The 22742-nt window shown below is 45.0% G+C and overlaps 1 protein-coding gene across 1 annotated transcript in view; it reads right to left on the bottom strand.

The window, feature by feature from the left end:
• Positions 1 to 22742, bottom strand: part of nmnat2 (nicotinamide nucleotide adenylyltransferase 2) — a 326699-nt gene that overhangs the window by 79571 nt on the left and 224386 nt on the right. The window lies entirely within an intron of this gene.

The following is a 22742-nucleotide window of genomic DNA, read 5'->3' as shown; positions in this document are numbered from 1 at the left end:
CAATCACTAGAATTTCACCACTAAAACTCTTTTTTCTTTCCTACTCCTTTTCTACGGGCGGTATATAAATAGCATCAATGCATGTTGAAGTAAACACCAATTAGAGTGGGAAGGTCCACCTTAATGCTCCTGCTTTAACTAATGTATAAGAATGGCATGGTCCTGTCCTTCTCCTGTTGCTACATATAAACAATTTGGACATAAGTATAAGGAATTCAATCTTGGACATTTGCCAATGACAGAGACGTAGGAGATGGGGCAAATAGCAAGCAAGGCTATAAGAAACCTCAAGAGGACACTCTGGGGAAAATGCAATTTATTGTGGATAAGTGTGACGTAATACATTTTGGCAGGATAAACAAGGAATGGGAGTATGGAAGACACTGAGGGTGTGGCTAAACAGAAAAACTTAATGGTTTAAATATATAATTCTCTGAAAATAAGAATAAAGGCATTAAAAGACCAATAGAATTTTGAATAATTAACTTGAATGTCGCTGAAAAGAGAGACATGTTGCTGATGTTTTTTTTATCTTGCACTATTCAGGACAAATACAAGAATGCCAAATTTCAAACTGTCACAACAATTTATACTACAGGAGAAAAGAATGCTGATTGGTTGGTAAGTTGACTCTGACTGGCTGAGGCATTGCCATGGGGAAAGCAACTGGAAATAATAGGCTCTCCAAGCTTCCAGCTTATCAAAAAAGGTTTTGTTTGTAGAGAACAGGTCCCTGCATATGAATGGATTTCACTTCTAGTAAGCACAACTGATTATCTTAAAATAGCTGCTGAAGTAGGCAGGAGGACACAAGGACACCTCAAGTTGGCAGCGTTCTCTGCAGGATTGTAAAAAGCTATGCATCCCACAGGGCCCCAGCTGTCAGGCCATCATCATGAAGGGGAAATCACTTCACATGTAGCCGCAGTTCTGGCCATCACGTCCCAGCAGAGGAGAGGAGGTGTGTGTCCTCTGACCTGTTGCTGGGAGACTTTGGCCTCAGCAGGGGGGCCTGGCCACCTTCGCTTAGATCCCAGTGGTGGTGGCATCTCTTCCATGATTGGCCCAGTAATGGGCCTAATTGGCTACCCACTATTGCTGGGTGGCTAGCCTCTGTCTTGCTTATCCTGCATCTAGCAAGATCGCTGGGAGGCGGGCATGCATTGGGTAGACAACTTGACAGGGTCTTTTCCAATTTTGCACTAGTTTTCGCATCCTTCCCCGCTTCCAGGGGGCTGGGAAAATTCATCCCAGTGTGTCACTTGCCCAGCGTGGTTTTGTGGTGTAGCTGGTTTTTGTTCTGCTGCAAGAAGCTACATAGGTCAACTAAAGAGATAGTGTAGTGTAGAAATGAATGAATGAGTAACCAGGGCACTAAAAAGAAACTGTGAAAAAATTAAAACCATTTTGAAGGGTGAATGAGTCCAAATTGAAACTACCTTAACAGGCAGTAGGACAATGACATTGGTTTAGAAGAAATTAAAGCACAATATAATGTTTAATGTTAGAAAAGGACAGCTGATCCAACTGAAAGATTATATTTACATTGTGCCTTTCCTATCCTCAGGATATCCCAAAAGACTTCACAACAATGGACTTAATTTGAAGCCTAGCTACCATTGTTTTGTAGTCAAATTCTCCAGCTAATTTTAGCATCCCAAGGTCCCATAAACAGCAATCTGTTTTGATGTTGTTGGTTAAGGAATAAATATTGTCCAGGACAGCAAGAGAATTTTCCGTTCTTGTGTGAAACATGTCATGGGATCACGTACATATACCTGAAAATGTAGATGGAGCTTCCATTTGACATTTCATCGAAAAGATGACACCCACATCAATGTAGCACTCCCTTAGTATTGAATTAAAGAGTCAGTCTAGACGCAAGTCTATTGTGGGACTTGAACCCATTACCTTGTGTCTTAGAGATGAGAGTCCAACTATCGCACCAACCTAACTCTAAGAAACAATGGAAAAGGCAGCATAGTGATTGTGTTACTGAATTAGGAATCTGAGACCTGGGGCTGAATTTTTCGGTCAGAATGCGGGGGCAGCCCCAACGCACCGACGCGTAAAATGACACGCGATGACATTGGGCGTGCGTCCTGATGTCATCACGCATCATTTCGGTATTTAATTCAGCTGGCATGCGCCGGAGGCGGCTGCGCACCCACCGAACTGTCAACAGCCTATTAAGGCCATTAAAAAAGTAATTACATGTTAAGAACCTTAAGGTTGGCGGGCAGGCGAAGAGCCCAAGTGGCCTTCGCGCTTTTCAGGAAACCTCATCCACGGGCAGGAAGAGGTTTCTGAAGCTTTTATAAAATAAATAAATAATTTTTCCTAACTTCACAAACATGTCCCAGCTCATGTGACACTGAGATGACATGTTTAAAATAAATTTTTACTTAATTTATTAAAAGATTTTATAATCCATTCAATCTCCCTGAGGCAGCTCCGTGCCTCAGGGAGATTTCTGCGCTCTTTTGAGCGCATGCGCAAAAGAGCGGAGGCCCCGATTCTCCCTCCTTCCCCCGCCCGCACAGATAGCACTGAGCGCTACTGGCCGTGTGTTACACTGGGCGGGCCTTAATTGGTCTGCCCACGTAAAGTGGCAGTGTGCTCCCCCTGGAGTCATGATTAAGAGATATGAGTTCAAATCTCACCACAGAAGCTGGGAATTTAATTTCAGTTAATTAAATAAAATAAATCCAGAATTAAAAAGCTAGTATTAGTAGAGGTGACCATAAAACTATCAGATTGTTGTAAATACTCTTTCTTTTGGGGGAGGAAATCTGCCATCCTTGCTTGGTCAGGCTTATATGTGAATCAAGACCCACAGCAATGTGCTTGACTCTTAACTGTCCTTTGAAATTGTCCAGCAAGCTACTCAATAGTATTGAAGAAAGTGGCTCACCACCACCTTCTCACGGGGTAATTAGGGAAAGGCAATAAATATTGGCCTTGTCAGTGACAGCTACATCCCTGTGAATGAATTTTTAAAAACACAGGCCATTCCATTTTCTTCCAGATTTGTTTGTGTTTCTCCCATAAATTACTGTATCAATTTATGTTTAATCTCACACTGAATTCCCTTAATGAACAGCTCTTGCTCCATTTCGTAAGATATGGCCTTTATCTGCAGTTCTTTCTCGTGCCTGCCTGACTCTAACACGTCTACTGAAAACTGCAGAAAAATGTAAGAAATGTCAGAACAAAACCAGATGACCCTGTGGAACAGTCAATGATTGCAAGAACATAAACACACAAAATGCTAAAGAGATAACACGTTTTAATCATGAACCCTTGTCAGTTCCTCTCTCCTTTTGGTATATACACTATGATAGAGATGTGGGTAAATGCAGGAATTCTGGTCAGCACTCTGAACCAAGTCCAAATGGAACCAAACTGAAATTTGTGAACCTGCTGTTATCATCCAATTATGCAACTTGAAAACAGGAAAGAAGTTGTTTTCTTGATCAATTTCCTCTGCTAAATCTTTTACTTCCCCTCATCTCCTGAACTTATTTATTTCTTGTTGGGGTACCTTCCAGGATGCTCACATGACCATCATAGTGAGAGACTGTGTAGTGCAGTACAATTGAACCTGGTTTTCACACACTTCAATGGGATACATGATTAGGAGCAGGAATTGACTGACTTCATGCTCCCTAGTTTGGGGTGTCAAGTCCCTTACTGCACCTCACAGACATCCCAGCTAAGATCAACTAACCCAGAAAACTGATGATTGAATTGTGGGCTTTTCTGGGAATGGGTTTTTTTTAATGGCTACGTATTAGATGTTGTAGTCCATGCTTCATTTAAACATAGGAAAAATAACAGAATATTGTTTACTTACTAATTCAATAAGTAAGGCACTGAAAGCTCAATTTCCATGCAAAAATCCATTCAACATAAATCATTTTGCACACAATTAGGCAATCACCAAAGGTCTCGTAACTCTCAGTGTCTTGTTTACTTAAAGATTATCTTGCCTCTCTTCAGATACATAGCAAAATAAGCAATAAGTTAATTCAGAATAGGTCAGGTTAAAAAACCACCTAAAAACCTTTGCATTCAGGCAAAATAGAGTTGATGCAGCCAAACAAATGATCACATCAAAGTGCCCTTGGGTGCAATTTGTGCAGGCGCCTCACTATAATGTAAAAAATCAGTATGCATTCATGAAAGAGTATTACTTGTTTTCCAAAAAAGGTAAAGAATAGCGTCTGCTGCTCATCATCTATTCAGAAAGAATCAACTCCAGGAGAACGTTACTCTAAAATTAATAAGACAATTCAGCTCCAGGAAGAGAGGGTCCAGTATGTTGTTTTAAATTGAAAGGAAGCAAAAACTGCCAGACTCAAGTAATATTTAATGGGATCCGGGGCAGAATCATCCCAGATTTGCAATGAGTGTGGTAGTGGGCCGGTAAAATGACATTTTACCCACTGGCCACAATGACAGATTTTCATGCTGTATCGTCCCAAACCTGCCGCACTACCTGTGCATCCCCGAGTCACATGCTGTTTCCATGGTGGGCGGGCTCTCATTCGCCTGCCACATCATCACCTCGCTGCTTCATCAAGCCGGGCGCCATATTTAAAGTCCAGCCGTGCACACTTCTCAGTGCTTCCAGCCCAGGACTGCTGCAGGGAAGATGTCTGCGAAAGGAAAAAAGACTACAGCCCCCAGGTTTAGTGACGTGTCAATGGAACGCCTTTTGGTTGCTGTGGAGGCCCACCACGATGTCCTCTACCCCCGTTCTGGCTGTAGGATGGGCAGCGGCATGACCAACCAGGCTTGGGAGGCAGCGGCAGCTGCGGTCAGAGCCATTGCCCATCAAAACAGTGCTGCAAGAGGATGAATGGTCTCCTCTGTTCTGCCAGAGTAAGTCACTCTTCTCGCACTCTCAACTCACATACTCATCAGACATTCACAGTGATCTCACTCACTGCCAGTTCAAGGGACATCACTATTCACTTTCTCATACACACCTTCATTCTCCTCATCCTGTCCATGGGACTAATCACCACTCACACAGGCCAGGCATACTTATCATCTGGCCGGGCAAGCATCTTGCTTACACTTCCTCCATCTCTATCATGCAGGGCAAGCTGACACACAACAACAACAGGGAGAGTTTGTAGACCGGTGGAGGAATGCCTGAAATCAAGGTCTTCATGGACTTTGAAAACAGAGTCATCCAGCTGGCCGGCGATGATCTGGACCGGTCCTGTGCTGATGGTGAGGTCGGCGCTGTTCTACCAAGTGAGGATCCAGCAGTGCAACATCCATCAGACAACCATGCTGTGAGTGATGTGTCCTTTTTCACAGGCACTGCCATGCACTAATTATCTCCCCTTGCTTTCGCAGGCACATCTGCCAAACAGCTGACAGAGTTCATGACTCAGGGATTCCATCAATCCCCGAAGAAACCTTTGAAGAGGAACCTGGAGGCACCCTCCTTGAAGTCCCGTCACAGCGCTCACCCACACCCTCCACCAGCGCAGACACACATACCTTGGTGGGACCAAACTTTAGAGTAGCCTCAGGGTCACAATCTGGTGAGCACATTGCACTGTCTCATGCACATCCACAGCAGGTGGAGGCGGGGACTTCCCAGGTCCCTGGCACTCAGAGCACTGCTGGAGGCCAGAGGTTTGCTGAGTCCGAGTCAGATGATGAGCCTCTGGACTTGGTCATGTTACAGTTGCTGGAGCTGCAAAGGCAAGCTCGGGAACATCAGGAAGCGATGGCCGCTGCACTCCTCAGGTTGCAAGGCACAATGGAGGAGTCCGTCTGCCTTCAGTCTAAGGTGATAGTGCAGACATGCCAATGCATTGAGGTCAATACTGGTAGGATGGCGGCCACCATGGAGACCTTGGTCAAGGACATTGGTCCTGCACTGCTGCGTGGGCTCAACTCCATCGCTGATGCCATAGTTGGCCTCCAACAGTATGTACATGAGAGGGGTGCGGGGCAGCTCGATCTCATTCCAGCTACCCCTGCTCCTCAAGGAGTCAGCCTGGGGCCCTCGGGCACCCATAGGGAGGAGGATCAGCAGGTGTCCCCCACCCCAGGGCAATCCATCCAGGTGACTCCGGGAGTGACCGGCCCATCTGAATCCCCTCTTCCTGTGTCCTCAGCAGCTCCAGCTCCATAGGCCAAGGAGGGTGCCACTGCCACACAGCAGGACCCTTGAAAGCAGGCCAGGGCCCTTCAGGTCTTGGCCCTCCAGAGGACACCCGCCAAAGTCATCACAGACAGGGCGTAGCAGTCAGAAGGCTGCCTCCACCTCTGCTGTGGATGTTCGGGGAGCACCAAGATGTATGACCCCGATCCAGACGCACACCTGCTGGATGTGTTTCTGGTTGTCACACCCCCAGCTGCACATTCAGCGAATGAAATCCCTTGCGGTTGATGTAGTTGACTGTGTGTTGTGACAGAGAGTTGAACACACGTGAGTGCAATCGATGGCACCCTGCACCTATGTGAAACCCGAGATCTCGGCAAATCCAATCGCTTTTGCATCCTGGCTGTCCTGGTCCTGGGCGAAATGTTGTGTGCCCTCTCAAAGGTGGCATCTGTGATTTCATGGATGCATTTGTGGGTGGAGGCTTGTGAATTCCCATAGAGGTCACTTGAGGAGCCCTGAAAGAAATTGAGCGCCTTGGTCACTTTCACGGCCACTGGCAGTGGATGCCCTCCATGTCCCTGTGGCGCCAAATCCTGCAGCAGCTGGCAGATGTGACCAACCAGTTCCCTAGACTTGTGCAGTCTTCAGCAACACTGGTTCTCGGTCACCTGCAGGAATGAAAGGCAGTATCTACAGTCCCTGGGTGTCGCTAAGCGCTGAGCAGCGATAGTTCAGTGTGGCTCTTTGGTGGCATGTGTGGGAGCTCCAGCCACCCCTTCTTCCATAGGGGGCTGCTCCTGCCTCTGCACAGCCAGGAGCCTCAGTCACTCAGTCCTTCATCGTATTCACTCTCTATGGGCAACGAGGTGCACAGCTAGTTCACCAGGCTCCATGATCCTGATGTACTCCTCCTACAGTATGAAAGAGAGAGACGCGTGGGTTAGCATGGGTGTACTAAGAACCTGTCCTGGTTAAGTGTAAAGGCCCCTTTATGCATCCCGGAGAGTCCTGGCCACCATTTGGATGGCCAGAGATTAGTGAGCTACATGGCTGCCCGAAACTCCACCCACCTCCGCCCCACTCCACCTGACAGATTGGCGGCAGCTTTGCCCACTCGACTGCATGCTGTGCTCTCAGCTCAGGTGCAGGTATTCTCCTAACCCACATTGCAAGGCTGCACTGTTAGCTTGAGCCATGGGGGAGACTGGTCCAAACCGGGATGGTGACATTGCAAGGGGCTGTGAGCATCTCCACCAGTGACTGCTCCATAGCCAGTTTTAGCAAGGAGACTGTACAATGTGCGTCCAACTGTTCTACAATCCTCTAAAATGCTCATGACTTTGCAGCCTGTGCTGGGGGAAGGTGAAAAGCTCTGGAGCACATGGTGGCACTTTGATGCCTCTGTGTTGCTTGAGTGGGCAGATAAGCTAGAGACCCAATTTCAATCATATCAATGGCTGCGCTTGAACTGTCTGAGTTGCAGATGAATGGTCACTTTATACAATGCGTGTTCGCTTCCCTGACCCACCCTATCCCCCATCCCAAGTATATGTGCGCTACATTCAACCACAGGGCAGCCCTAGCATGCGCCCCCCCCAAAGTAACCTCAAGCACAGGGCTGCCCTTGTCCCCCACCCAAAGTCACCTCAACCCTAGGGCTGTCCTTGCCCCATGCACCCCCCCAACTCTCCTCAAGCTTGAAGTCTGACAGGCGACACTGGCGAGCGCTGCACATTGTTGCTGTGTACTCACCTCCAAGTTCCTCTCAAAGCACAGCCCACCAAGTGCATGCTTTTTATGTTCTGTGAAACACGTTGGTGTGCTTTCCTGTCGACGATCCAGAGGGGAGGATGATTCTGGTGGGCTGGCCTAATAATGATATGCAGATGTATTACAGTGAGGTTCCTGACGTCTGATGGCAGGAAATGCGGCCCGCCATTGGCTGGCTGAGCGGACATCGCAAACTCGTTTCACACCATCATGAAACTGATCGCGCCATATTGTCCGCTCACACCACCAAACACGCCCAACGCCAGCGGGCATGGAAAATCCCGGCCCCAGCCTATACCGGTTGCCCTAACAGGACACCAATGGATTTTATATGGTATTGCCTATGGCAAGTTGAAGGATATACTGTTTTATAATGATAATGATGTGAGACTGTGCTAAAACACAATACATTGTTATATAATAGGTAAGTAGTATTTATGTCTTAAACAAAAACAAATATACCTGGAAAAACTCAGCAGGTCTGGCAGCATCTGCGGAGAGGAGCACAGTTAACGTTTCGAGTCCGAATGACCCTTCAACAGAACTAAGTAAAAATAGAAAAGAGGTGAAATCTAAGCTGGTTTAAGGTGAGGGGGGAGCAGGGGGGCGGGGGGTGGGTAGAGCTGGATAGAGGGCCAGCGATAGGTGGAGATAACCAAAAGATGTCACAGACAAAAGGACAAAAAGGTGTTGAAGGTGGTGATATTATCTGTGGAATGTGCTAATTAAGGGTAGAAAACAGGACAAGCAAGGTACAGATAGCCCTAGTGGGGGGGTGGGGTGGGGTGAAGGATGCTGCCAGACCTGCTGAGTTTTTCCAGGTATTTTTGTTTTTGTTTTGGATTTCCAGCATCTGCAGTTTTTTCCTTTTATCTTAGTATTTATGTCTTGGTAGTCTTTTCCAGATGATCATAAAGAGGTTGCTTTGAGGGAAACTGGCTGTTGCTACAGAGGATTTGTATTTACCTGGCCTATTGTTTGAGGCCATGAAGTCTAACTTTAAGATAAATATGATCCATTGCTCCCTAGGGAATGTATTGAAAATAAGCACATCCTAAGGCAAATTAGGGCCAAATTGTTGTTGCTCAGCTTTGTCTGGTAACTTCCATATGCTGCTACTGATGTATTGACTGCTCAATTGCGATTTGTTCCACTTTTAAAAAAAAATGAAGATGATATTTGAGTTGGTGACACAAGAGATACAATTTTCAAAAAATGATATTAGTAAACCTCCCACGGCAATGCTTATCGTAATACATTGAAGTGTATTGTCAGTCACCTCTGACATTAAGTGCAAGGAGCTCATGGGCTTTTTTTGCTTTTGAGAACATTTGATCAGCTGCCTCTACCATGTCCCTCCCTTCCACTAGCCCACCAGGCCAAACTTCCTCTAAGGTTCCCCTATCCTAGGCCTCAACTCTCATCTCTCTCTAGTTTCTCTTCTATCTCTCCTCATGCTCTTTTCAAGCTCATCCTGTTCATGAGGCTCACCTCCTGCTCTCTTGAACTTGTTCCATCTAAACCACTGACCACCCAACTTCCCTTCCTGGCCCCCATTAGAGCCGATATTGTAAACAGTTCTCTCTTTTCAGGTGTCCCTCTCTCCTTAATTTAAATCTTCCGCCATCACCCCTCTGCTTAAAAAACACCCTTGGCTCCACTGTCCTTGCAAACTACTACCCCATCTACAACCTCCCTTTCCATCCAAAGTCCTTGAACATGTCGTCGCTTCCAAAATTTGTGTGCACTTTTCCCGGAACTCTATTTTTGAATTCTCTGATCAGGGTTCTGCCCCTGCCATAGTTCTGAAGCTCCTTTTATCAAAGTCACAAATGATATCCTATGTGACTGTGATAAAGGTAAACTATCCCTCTTCACCCTCTTGATCTGTCTGCACGCTTTGACATGGTTGGCCACACCAACCTCCTCCAATGCCTCTTCACTGTTGTCCAGCTGGGTGGGACTGCCCTCACCTGGTTCCACTCTTTTCTATTTAATCGTAGTCAGAGTATCACTTGCAATGGCTTCGCTTGTTGCTCCCACATTGTTATCTCTGGTGAAGAATCTATCCTTGGCCCCCCACCCCTCCTATTTCTCATCTGCTTGCTGCCCCTCCAAAAGCACAGGGTTAGTTTTCACATGTACGCTGATGACACCCAGCTCTATGTCATCACCACCTCTCTCGACTCCTCCACTGCTGCTAACTTATCAGACTGCTTATCTGACATCCAGTACTGGATAGGCAGAAATTTCCTCCAATTAAATATTGGGAAGACTGAGGCCACTGCTTTTGGTCCCTGCTCCATAACTCTGTTCCCTTGCTACTGACTCCAAGCCTTTCCCTGGCAACAGTCTGAGATTAAGCCAATCTGCTTGCTACCTCGGTGTCACATCTGATCCTGAGATGAGCTTCTGACCTCATGTTTGTATAATCACTAGGACCGCCTGTTTCTACCTCCATAACATTGCCTGACTTTGCCCCTCATCTGCTGCTGAAACCTTTCTCCATGTCTTCGATACTTTTAGACTCAACTCTATTTCAACACACTCCGTACTGGTCTCCCACAAACTCCCGTAAACTTGAGGTCATCCAAAACTCTGCTGTCTGTGTCCTAACTCGCAGCAAGTCCTGTTCACCTATCGTTGATGTAGATTGGCTCGGAGTCAAGCAACATCTTAATTTTAAAATTCTCATCCTTGTTTTCAATTCTCTCCATGTCCTCACCCTTCCCTATGTCTGTAATCTCTTCAAGGGAAATGGTGGTGTGGTGGTAATGTCACTGGACCAGTAATCCAGAAGCCCAGGTTAATGCTCTAGGAACATGTGTTCCAATGGCAGCTGGTGGAATTTAAATTGAATTAGTTAAAAGAAAAACTGGAATCAAAAGTTTGTCTCAGTAATGGTGACTATGAAACAATTAATGATTGACATATAATTCCATCTGGTTCACTAGTGTCCTTTATGGAAAGAAATCTGCCATCTTGGCCTACATGTGACTTCAGACCCACAGCAATGTGGTTGATTCTTACCTGCCCACTGAAATAACCTAGAAAACCACTCAGTTCAAGGACAATTTGGGATGAGCAACAAATGCTGGCCTTGTTATGATGCCCACATCCCCTGAAAGGAATAAAAAATAATCTCCTCTAGCCCCACAATCATCCGGGATATCTGCAATCCTCTAATTCTGACTTCTTCAGCATCCCTGATTTTAATCGCTCCACCATTGGTGGCCACGCTTTCAGTTGTCAAGGCTCTAATTCCCTCCCTGAACCTCTCGGAATGTCCACCTCCCTTTCCTCCCTTAAAAGCTAACTCTTTGGCCAAACTTTTGCTCATTCGACCTAATATCCCCACAAGTCATATTCTGATTCATATTGCTCCTGTGAAGCAACTTGGGATATTTTATTATCTTAAAGGTGCTATATGAATATAAGTTGTTGTTGTCTAAAGTGCAGTATGTGATGGGTGAAGTGTAAAGTGAGGGTTACATAAAAGTTACTACGTTCTAGGTAGTTGGCATCTTAGAAAGATTATTCCAATCTCCTTGAGGAACGTGGGTTCGATGATTCCTGCTTTCCCAATTCGCTGTAACTACTGCCTCCTCACAGGAACAGTTGCACTTGCACACTTGGCACCCACTCTCTCCACCAGTGCACACGTGGTTTCTCCACTGGTGACATCATTGTTGGGCACCATCATCTACCTCCCGCCAGCTGCCTCCCTCCCGGCCCACTCACCATCTCCCTCCCTGCCCCTCGCTGCCTCCCACTTACCACCTTCCTCCCAGCCCCTCGCCCCCCACTGACCATCTCCCTCCCAACCCCTTTCCTCCTCTCACTCACCACCTCCCTCCCAACCTCTCACCTCCCGTTCAGCGTCTGCCTCCCAGCACCTCACTTCCCACTCCCTGTCTCCCTCCTGGCCCCTCACCAACCTGCTTGCCCTCCCTCTCCCAACCTATCATCACCGCCCTCCCGCCCCCTCACCATCACCCACCTGCCACTTCCCACTCTCTGACTCCCTCCTGGACCAGTCAGCAACTGGGACATTGAGCAAGTTGGCAAAGGGCAGCAGGCAGGGCGGTAAGGGGTCCAAAGGGAGGCAATGAGGGGCTGGGAGAGGATACGGTAAGTGGACAGTGAGAGGTTGGAAGAGAGATGGTGAGGGACTGGGTGAGCAGGGTGAAAAACAAAGTGGGTAAAGCTCCCCTTATCTCTATGTCTTAACTTCAACATTGTATGACTTCTACTTAAACAGTGTATTACTTTCATACATACAAAAGAACATACATACATACGAATTAGGAGCAGGAGTGGGTCACTCGGTCCCTTGAGCCTGTACCGCCATTCAATAAGATCATGGCTGATCTGATTGTAACCTCAACCCCACATTCCTGCATATCCCCGATAACCTTTCACCCCCTTGTTAATCAAGAATCTATCTACCTCTCACTCACTCAATTTTCCAGAACTGCTTCATCCAATTCAGGGTCACGGGGAATTGGAGTCGATCCCGACAGGCAATGGGCGCTAGGCAAGAATCTATCGAGTTCTGCCTTAAAAATATTCAAAGACTCTGCTTCCATTACCTTTTGAGGAGGAGAATTCTAAAGACTCACGGCCCTCTGAGAGAAAAAAATTCTTCTCATCTCTATCTCAAATGAGTGACCCCTTATTTTTAAACATTGACCCACAGTTCTAGATTCTCCCACAAGAGAAAACATCTTCTCCACACCCACCCTGTCAAGACCCCTCAGGATCTTAAAAGTTTCAATCAAGTCACCTCTTACTCTTCTAAACTCCAGTGGATACAAGCCTAACCTGTCCAATCTTTCCTCATGAGACAACCCACCCATTCCTGGTATTGGTCTAGTAAACCTTCTCTGAACTGCTTCCAACGCATTTACATCTTTTCTTAAATAAGGAGGCCAGTACTACACACAATACTCCAGATGTGGTCTCACCAGTGCCCTGTACAACTAAGGAATAACCTCCCTACTTTTGTAATCAATTCCCCTCACATTAAACAATAACATTCTTTTAGCTTTCCTAATTACTTGCTTCACCTGCATACGAGCCTTTTGTGATTCATGCACTAGGAAACCCAGAGACCTCTCAATCTCAGCGCTCTGCAAACTCTCATCATTTAGATAATAAACTTCTTTTTTATCTTCTTGTCAAAATGAATAATTTCACGTTTGCCAACATTATACTTCATTTGCCAAATCTTTGCCCACTCACTTAACCTATCTATGTCCTTTTGTAGCCTCCTTATGTCCTCTTCACAATTTACTTTCCAATCTATCTTTGTGTTGTCAGCAAATTTAGCAACCATTCTTTCAGTCCCTTCATCGAAGTCATTTATATGAATCGTGAAAGGTTGAGGCCCCAGCACTGATCCCTGTGGCACACAACTCGTCATATCCAGCCAATCAGCAAAAGTCCCATTTATGCCTACTCTCTGTTTCCTGTTAGCAAGCCAATCTTCTATCCATGCCAATACACCCCTACACCATGAGCTTTTATCTTCCACAATAACCTTTGATGTGGCATCTTATCAAATGCCTTCTGGAAATCTAAGTACTGCATATCCACCAGTTCTGCTTTGTCAATAGCACATGTGACTCCTTCAAAGAACTCCAATAAATTGGTTAAACATAACCATAACTTTCATAAAACCATGTTGACGCTGCCTGATTGCCTTGAATTTTTTATAACATCTTTAATAATAGCTTCTAACATTTTCCCTATGACAGATGTTAGGGTAACTGGCCTGTAATTTCCTGCTTTCTATCTCCCTCCCTTTTTTGAATAAAGGAGTTACATTTGCTATTTTCCAATCTAATGGAACCTTCCCCGAATTTAGGGAATTTTGGAAAATTAAAACCAATGCATCAACTATCTCACTAGCCACTACTTTTAAGACTGCAGAGTGAAGTCCATCAGGACCCGAGGATATGTCAGCCCACAGCTCCAATAATTTGCTCAATACCACGTACCTAGTGATTTTCCTGAGTTCCTCCCTCCCTTCCATTTCCTGATTTACAGCTAATTCTGGGATGCTACTTATGTCTGCTACAGTGAAAATACCTGTTTAATTCATCCACCATCTCCCTACTTTCCATTATCAATTCCCCAGATGTACTTTCTATAGGATCAACCCTCACTTTGTTAACTCTTTTCTTAATTAAATAACTATAGAAACTCTTACTATCTGTCTTTATATTACTAGCTAGCTTTCTTTCATACTCTAATTTTCCCCCGATTAATCTTTTCGTCATTCTTTGTTGTTCTTTATGTTCTTTCCAATTTTCTGATCTGCAAACCGTCTTTGCACAATTTTATGTTTTTTTTAAGTTTGAAACTGTTTTTAACTTTTTTAGTTAACCACAGAAAGTGGGCCCTCCCTTAGAAATTTTCTTTCTTGTTGGAATGTATCTATTATGTGTATTCTTAAATGTCTGCCACTGAACCTCCATTGACCTATTCCTTAACCTCATTTGCCAGTTCACTTTAGCTAGCTCTGCTTTCATGCCCTCATAATTTTCCTTATTTAAGTTTAAAATACTAGTCTTGGACACACTCATTTCTCCTTCAAAATGAATGTAAAATTCAATCATACTATGATCACTGCTACCTAGTGGTACCTTCACTAGGAGGTTATCAATTAATTCTATCTCGTTGCTCAATACCAGGTCTAGTATAGCCTGCTCTCTGGTTGGCTCCAGAACGTGCTGTTCTAAGAAACTATCCTGAAAACATTCTATGCACTCATCTATGCTACCTTTGCCCATCTGATTTTTCCAGCCTATATGTAGATTAAAATCCCCCATGTTATTGCTGTACCTTTCTGGCAAGCTCCCATTATCCCTTCTTTTATACTCTGTCCTAATGTGTAGTTACAATTAGGGGGCCTCTACACCTGGGTTAAATCTGACACTAAGGTTGCGAACAGTCTGGTTCAGCATCAGGCAATGGCCAGGGAGAGGGAATGGTGTTGGAGACAAGGGGATAGAGTTTGGGGACGGGAACCAAGGTTAATGGCTTTAGTCTTCCAAATACTTAATTGGAGCAAATTTCTGCTCAACCAACACTGGATGTTGGACGAAGAGCATGACAAATCAAAGGCAGTGGAGAGCTTGAGAGAGGTGGTGGTGAGGTAGAGCTGGGTGCCATCAGTCTACATGTGGATCCTGATATTGTGCTTTTGGATGATGTCGCCAAGGGGCAGCATGTAAATGAGAAATAGGAAGGGACCAAGGACAGATCCTTGGGGGATTCCAGAGTTAATGTTGCAGGATTGGGAACAGAAGATATTGCAGGGTGATTCTCCGGCTATGACTGGATAGATAGGAATGGAACCAAGTCATGGCCAGTCCCACCCAGTTGGATGACAGTGGAGAGGCATTGAGAGGAGGATATTATGGTTAATGCTGTCAAAGACAGCAGACAGCTTGAGAAGGATGAAGAGGGATAGTTATCACCGTTAGTCATGTAAGATGTAATTTGTGACTTTGATGTTATCTAATGCACCAATTAGTCCCCTCCAAGCCAGGGCCTTTTCATATCCACATAGGCTATATTTGCTGCCAATGCTGTGCATGCGCAATTTGGCTGTTTTACTCAGTTACGTCATTGAGAGCGATGGAGTATGCAGTGGCCAGGACCAAAGATCGTGCCGCTCAAATCATCACAGCTGGTCAGCAGAATCCTTTTAATGTTCACTAGGAGCAGAATTGTCCCAACAGTGTTAGGTGGCACAGCAGTTCTAAATGCACTACATAGAGAAAATGCCTAAACTTAAGGATATGAATATGTTATGTATTTCACTGTGTCTCTGTTTTTTTCAGCCTCGAACCATTTCCTAGGGAAACAATGTAATTGCAGTCACACTTCCTAGGGATCCCATCTCTGTTTACAATTTATTTATTAGCTTCTTAGTCCTTATCTGCAGAAGAACTCTTTGTTCTTTCCCTTTACACTGTGTCTCTTGAAGATGGAAGTGGGTGAGGAGGAGTGGGTGGGGATCCCCATAAATACTGCCCAACTCTTCCCACGGACGCCCTGTGCAGACAGACATACTCCCCAGGAAACAAGGTGACATGTCTGTGCATGAGCAGAGTGATACGGACAGGCTGGGCGCAGCAGAGTGACGTCGCTTGACTTCCGCACATGGGCGGACCAGTGCACATGTGCAGACCACCATCTTGCATTGGCAGGAGACACAGGGTGGGATTTTCCACACCCGCCCGCTGCCAGGGTCCTGCGCGTGACAGGGTCGGAAAATCCCGGCCACAGTGGTCCACATAATATGTACCATCTACTACATGTTCAGGACACACAGTGCAGCTAAACCCATGAGGAGAAACATAAAATGGTGTAAAATAGCTCTGATTCAGGAGCCTGGTTTGAGTGAGGTGCAGGTGTGCAGTACAGGATATCTATCCAACCACTTCTATGCATCTTACCATCTGAAGAGGGTGGGGGAATGACACATCTAGATTCCCAGGATTCTATTTCTATTACTTGTGATGTAGTCCAGAATGACATAGTACAATTTGGATACCTATTTTCACCTCATTCGAAAATATTTTGAAGTCTAGACGACTAGACTATCTCAAATCTGTTTTCAGCAGGAAAGATGAAGTTTCGGCCAGGGTACATTTTGCACAGGAATATGGAAATAAGATTGAAATATAAAGATCTGAGGTGCAGAGTACTCCAGTTATCTTGCACCTCTTACAGTTGAACAATTTGCTTCTAGTCTCAATAGTTAAATTGTTCTCTCGAGGATTGCCATTTTAGTGTGCAGTGGAGAACAGGCTTTCTTTAATATAAAGGCAAAATACTGCAGATGCTGGAAATCTGAAACAAAAACAAAAAGTCCTGGAAAAACTCAGCAGTTCTGACAGCATCTGTGGAGAGAAAGACAGAGTTAACGTTTCGAGTATATGTGACTCTTCTTCAAGCGGCACTTGTGGAAAGATTTTATTCCAAATAAAATCAAGAGAGAATAACATGACACCATGGAGAAATGAAGAATATCCTCAAGGAAGAGTCATACAGACTCGAAATGTTAACTCTGTCTTTCTCTCCTCAGATGCTGTCAAACCTGTTGCGTTTTTCCAGCACTTTTTGTTGTTCTCTCAGGCTTTCTTTAATGTGCAACTAACAAGCTGCAATAGAGAGACTGCAGCCAAGACTGAGAATGATTAATTTTACAATATCTGTACTGGCTGAAAATTATATGGCAACCTATTTTCAATTTCATGCCATTGGTATTCAGCAGATTGTGAATTTAAGGTCAACCCACAAGTGCAGCAGCAGCATTTATAAAACAATGAATCACAGGGAGGGGACTAATTAACCTAGGCTCATAAAACAACCTTCCACCTCTTTATCTTTGCCAACATTTATTCCTATGGCACTTGTGGAAAGATTTTATTCCAAATAAAATCAAGAGAGAATAACATGACACCATGGAGAAATGAAGAATAACACGGAATAGAGGATGCTCACACAATTGCATTGTGACAGGTCGCATGGTGGGAATGAAAATAGAAAGACTGATACTTTAATTCTTTTTTAGCTTCACTGTCGCTGGGTCAAAATCCTGGATCTCCCTCCCTAACAGCACTGTGGGTGTACGTACACCACATGTACTGCAGTGGTTTAAGAAGGCAGCTCACCACCACCTTCTCAAGGGCAGTGAGGGATGGGCAATAAATGCTGGCCTATCCAGCGATGCCCACATCCCATGAACAAATGAAAATAAAGCAAAGAAGGAGATTAACCTCTAATCAATTGGGAGAACAATAATTGCCAATTTAAGACCAGGAGTTAATGTATGTCAGTACTGGGTGAGCAATACTTGATGCATGATAGAATACAGACAGTGAATTTTTGGATGAGCCAAAGTTTCAGAGAGGAGGATGGCTGGGGCTGAAACCATCGCGTCTGGAGGTGAAAGGCATGGATGAGGCTTTGAGCAGCATGTAGACTAAATTTGGGATGGTATTGGGCAATGTTAGAGATGGAAGTAGGGGGCCATGGTGAGGTCTTATGGTTGGAAGTTTCAGCTCAGGTGGAATAGAGCACCAAGGTTGCAAATAGTCTCGTTCAGCCTAATCCGGTGATTGGTCAGGGAGATGGAATCAGTGGCACGAGTATGAAATTTGTGGCACAGGTTAAAGCTGATGGCTTTACTCTTCCCAATGTTTAGCTGGAGGAAACTGCAGTTCATCCAAGACTGGATGTCAGGCAAGTAACACAGAGGCAGTGGTGGTGTTGTGTGAGGTGGTGGAGAAGTAGACAGCAGATGATTAACTAAGAGGTCACAGCAAAGCCCAATTCTATTCCCATCTCCCTTATATTACTGAGACCAACTGAGGCCCTCCTGCAGCAGCCCTGTGTGGTATCAGCTAACTCTGTACAGGTTAGAGATTAAGGCTGGGATTTTCCATGCCCACCAGCGTGTTTGGTGGCATGAGCGGACAATATGGCACAATTGGTTTCATGATGGCGTGAAACCAGTTTGCAATTGTTGCTCAGCCTGCCGACGGCTTTCCTACCATTGGACATCAGGAACCTCATTGTAATACATCTGCATATCATTAAAAGGCCAGCCTGCTGGAATTGTCCCCTCCTGCTGGATCATCCGGCCACATCAGCAGGAAAACAGGCCGACGTATTTCACAACAGCACATAAGGGATGTGCACCTGGCGGGCTGCACTTTGCTTGGGACTTCAAGGATTTTTTGCCTGCCTTGCTTCAGTCAGCACTCACAGTTATCAGCGCCAGGCTTCACAGAGAGGGGCTCATGGGCAGGTCTCTACCTACCAGATCAGCCATATGTGGGTGGCTTTTCAATGGCTGCAGGGCTAGGGCTTGTTTGGGGAAGGGGGAGAAGTGGCCTCAGGCAAGGGAAGAGGCTGCAGGTCGACGGCTGTGCTGGGGAAGGAGGGTAACCCAGGGTGTATGTGGGGGCACATGTTGATCTGTGCAATTGGCCTCAAGATGGTGAGGGCTGAGGAGGCAGTCTCCAGAGGAGACGAGGCCAGATGGAGATGTGAGGGTGTGTGTGAGAATAGTGGTGATGTCCCTTGAGCTGGCAGTGAGTGAGATGCCAGTGAATGTGTGATGGGCTTGAGTGTATGAGTTTAGAGTGACGAGATGGTTACCATACCCTCTGCACAGATGGGATCATTCATCCTCTATCTGCATTGGATGGCCAACATCTTCTGTGCAGCACTGGCACTGATCACCATTGCCACTGCCTCCCAAGCCTGATTAGTCATGCCGCTGCCCATCCTGCAGCCAGAGTGGGGATGGGGGACATTGCAGCGGGCCTCCACGGCATCCAAAAGGCATTCCAGTGATGTGTCACTAAACCTGGGGGCTGCAGTCTTTTTGCCTTTCATGGACATTTTTCCTGTGTAGTCCTGGGCTGGAAGCACTGAGATGTGAGCACATCTGGACTTTAAACACGGCTCCTGGCGTGATGAAGCAGCAAGTTGATAGCGTGTCGAGTGAATGGGAGCCCGCCCGCCATCAAAATGGCGCGTTTTCTGGGAATGCATAGCTAATACGGCGGGTTTGGGACGATACGGCGTGAAAACCCGCCATTGCAGCCGACGAGTATAACGTCACTTTACTTGCCCACTACCGCACTTAGTGCAAATCTGGGACAATTCTGCCCTAAACCTTGCACCTTCTTGCCTTATATGGCCATGTTCACACTGGGCAGATTCCAAAGAGATTCCATCTTGTTGCCATGATAACTCACGGTTACCATCTGCATGGCCAGATGGGCCTGACCTTGAGCAGTGAATGACCAAAAGAACCAGTAAAGAAGAAATAGGGCTGATGAAAGCTCAATATTTCTATGGCAGTAAAGAGTTTAAAGGTCCCGGATTCAAGTTCTTTATGTAGAATATCGCCACCATCTAGTGACAGAAAATGAAACTGCGATAGGCATGCATTGGAGTTGTGATGAACAGCATGCATATTGTTGACTTGAACTTGGGCAATTCCTGTCTGGACCCAGCTAATTCAAGTGAGGAGTTTTAAAATCATAGATACAAGTTTTTGTATGCAAATATAAGAACTGACAAAAAGCAAGGGGGAAGATGAGGAAAACTTTTTTTTAAAGTCATCGAATTGTTATAAAGTGGAATGCATTGTCTGAAATGGGGAAGTACGTACGCCAGTAACTTTCAAAAGAGAATTGGATAGAAACATTAAAAAGAAAAAAATGACAGGGTAATGCAGAAAGAATAGGGATGTGAGACTAATTGGTAGCTTTTATAGGGAACCAACATAGGCATGATGGGCCATAGGGCCTTCTTCTGTACTGTATGACGCAACTATTCCATGATTCTAGGAAAACAAACATTTTTCTTTGTAAGTTATCCAAAATATTATTGCAAACATGGCAGACTAACATTTCAGCCATGTATAAATACTTTGAATCAAATACTTTGCTTGGCAAAATGAGAATTCCTAATTTACCTGTCACAAATTCTGGCTTTTAGAAATAGCAGGTGTGCAGTCTTGTGGGATTCTGCCATTATACTGCCAACACATTGCATAAGCACATTAACTTCACATCACAAAGGTCATTATTCCTGACATTTATTTTGGATCTGATGTGATGTAACATACAGTGAATAGCCGTATACATTCAGCGTATGTTAAACCAACATCCCCTTACTTTGGAACAGCTGTCATTTAGTAATTCAGCAAGGCAAAATATTGCAATAGAATTAAGTTCCTGTTGAGTATTTATGTGCTGTATCATTTCTGCTTCTGTTTCTGCTTTAGTTTTGTTAGTATCACAGATTAATATCTGTCTTCTGCCAATATTTATATGGGTAGCACTAGCTAAACCAGGCATGATTTGCTGAAATGGTAGTCCTGACAATGGAAACTTTTAAATTGAAATAATTCAAAAGATGGGTTTTTAAGATTTCAAGTGGTGGAGCTGTGACTATTTTCTTTGGCAGCTTGTTCCATTGTGGGATTGTCCTTGGACATACACCACTCCTCATGGAAGATATATAGAAAGTACTGGTTCAGCAACATTAATAAATGGCTAAACAAAGATTACACTTGATTGTTGATGAGAGCTTGATTTTTTACCTCCTTTACATGGTTTTTGTTATCTGAAGCTCAGATAGTTTTACTTTTCCTCCCTTCAAGTAGATTCATTATCAAATTACATAGTAAAGATATATGTGCCCTATGACTTGCAGGTTACACACATAGGATGATAAAATGTTCACTGATGGTTGCACAACATTCAGCACCATTTGCAACTCCTCAAATACTGAAGCAGTCCGTGTCCAAATGCAGAAAGACCTGGACAACATTCAGACTTGGGCTAATAAGTGGCAAGTAACATACACACCATACAAGTGCCAGACAATGAGCATCTTTTTTCAAAGTTCATTTTACGAGATGTGGGCTTCGCTGGCTCAGCCAGCATTTATTGCCAATCCCTAATTGCCTTGAGAAGGTGGTGGTGAGCTGCCTTCTTGAACTGCTGCAGTCCATGTGGTGTAGGTACACCCACAGTGCTGTTAGGGAGGGAGTTCCAGGATTTTGACCCAGTGACATTGAAGGAACAGCAATATATTTCCAAGTCAGGGTGGTGAGTGGTTTGGAGGGGAACTTCCAGGTGGTGGTGTTCCCATATATCTGCTGCCCTTGTCCTTCTAGATGGTAGATGGAAGGTGCTGTCTAAGGAGCCTTGGTGAGTTTCTGCAGTGCATCTTGTAGATGGTACACACTGCTGCCACTGTTCGTCAGTGGTGGAGGGAGTGAATGTGTGTGGATGTGGTGCAAATCAAGCGGGCTGCTTTGTCCTGGATGGTGTCAAGCTTCTTGAATGTTGTTGGAGCTGCACTCATCCAGGCAAGTGATGATACAATGATCAAGTCAGGAGTGTGATGGAATACTCTCCACTTGCCTGGATGAGTGCAATTCCAACAACATTCAAGAAGCTCAACACCGTCCAGGACAAAGCAGCTCACTTGACTGGCACCTCTTCCACTACCTTAAACATTCACTCCATCCATCACCGACATACAGAGCCAGCAGTATGTACCATCTACAAGCTGCACTGCAGCAACTCAGCCAAGGTCCTTCAACAGCAACTTCTAAACCTGTGACCTCTACCACCTAGAAGGGCAAGAGCAGCAGATAATGGGAACACCAACACCTGGAAGTTCCCCTCCAAGCCATACACCATCCTGACTTGGAACTTGATTGCCATTCCTTCACTGTCGCTGGATTAAAATCCTGGAACCCCTCCCTAACAGCACAGTGGGTGTACCTACATCACATGGACTGCAGCGGTTCAAGAAGGCTTCACAAGGGCAGTTAGAGTTGGGCAATAAATGCTAGCCTAGCCAGCAACATCCCATGAAAGAATAAATAATAAAATAGGCACCTCGAGGGATATGAGTGTTGATTCCTACATAAAATTTTATAGTCGCAGATGAACAATTTCAAGCTTTTTCATTAGATTTATATATATGTGTGTGTATATGTAGGTACAGCCACTGTGCTGTTAGGGAGGGAGTTCCAGGATTTTAATCCAGCGACAGTGAAGGAATGGTAATCAAGTTCCAAGTCAGGATATATATATATATATATATATATATATCAGCAGCTAAAAGGTGGAACCACATGGAATAGTTGAGGTAAGTAGCATAGACACATTTAAGAAGAAGATAAATCAGCACATGAGGGAGAAGGGAATAGAGGTATCTATTGATAGGGTTAGATGAGGTGAAGTGAAAGGAGGCTCATGTGGCCAAATGACCTGTT

The sequence above is a fragment of the Cetorhinus maximus genome, chromosome 17 (genome assembly GCF_964194155.1).
Source record: "Cetorhinus maximus chromosome 17, sCetMax3.hap1.1, whole genome shotgun sequence".
Taxonomy (NCBI): Eukaryota; Metazoa; Chordata; class Chondrichthyes; order Lamniformes; family Cetorhinidae; genus Cetorhinus; species Cetorhinus maximus.
This window is presented reverse-complemented; position numbering and strand designations above follow the sequence as displayed.